This window comes from Buceros rhinoceros, unplaced genomic scaffold (assembly GCF_000710305.1).
Source record: "Buceros rhinoceros silvestris isolate BGI_N320 unplaced genomic scaffold, ASM71030v1 scaffold10953, whole genome shotgun sequence".
Lineage (NCBI taxonomy): Eukaryota > Metazoa > Chordata > Aves > Bucerotiformes > Bucerotidae > Buceros > Buceros rhinoceros.
Genome location: NW_010403035.1, coordinates 50,259 through 51,429, shown reverse-complemented (window position 1 = coordinate 51,429; position 1,171 = coordinate 50,259).

Below are 1,171 nucleotides of genomic sequence, written 5' to 3'. Positions count from 1 at the left end.
AGACATGAGTTTTTTTCTCGTACATAGAGCTTAAAGAATAATTGGACATTCATTGTAGATATATTTACATTATAACCTTATCTGGATAGCATTATACATAATGTATTTTTTTTTACACAGTCAAGATATGGTGTTGGTCATGATAAAACACACTATCTAAAGGTATTTACAAATTGCTAGTCTCTAACTTACCAACCGTCTCTGCAAAGTGGCACCAGAATTAAGAGATAAGATATAAGAAGGTCTGTTTATTGCCAACCATGGCACTCTCACCAGTGTTTTTACTGTTACTACTACCACTGCTACCATGATGTGCTTCAGAGAAAGGCTGTCTTTGGGGTAGAGGTGTAGAGGCAGAGCCTCCAGTGGAGGCAGAAATCCCACCCTCTCCTCACAGCCTTAATGAGCAGGGGAGAGCAGATGAGCAATCTAGTTGTGACCTATCTGTCCCTTTGCAAGTTGGGGCATGCCAAGCTTGTCCCCCTGTGCTTTCTTCAGTGCTGTCAGGTGAGTCAGTCCAAATGTTAAACACCCAGCAAAATCCTTCCTTCCAAAGGCCACTGCAACATGGACTGTGATCATACTGTCTTACATACCACCCACAGCCACATCTCCCAGAAAGTCAGAGCACTTTGGGGCATCTCAAAGAAAATAGTTTCTATGTGCTTTTTGCAAGTACAGTCAAAAAAGGAAAAAGAGAAAAAAGAAAAAAGAAACTCACTATAAAAACATGAAAATGAGTAGTTACCTAATGGCACTTTTCAGGTTACGCACAGCTTTGGAAGACAAAAAGACACCAATACTAGATTCCATTTATTTGGTTAACAGAATGAAATGTTTATAACAAATCTACCCAGTATCCTGAAATACGAGCCCTGGTAGGACTGACAGACTTGCGTAAACCCCTAGCTCCATCATGTAGCAAAAAAGGCCATAGCAGAAGAAGAGAAGTAAAAATACAGGAGAAATAATTGCATTGGTAGTGGTGAATGATTCATGTCCAACTCAGTCTTGCTGTAATTACATTCTTAGGCTTGGTTTCTCAGTGAATACTGCTAGTGAGCACAGGAATGAAAGGGTCTTCAAGGGAAGGGAGGGTTGCCTTCCTATTGCACAGGGTATAAAATTAATCAATTCATGTTGCTACATGATATTCCGCTACTTTCACTCT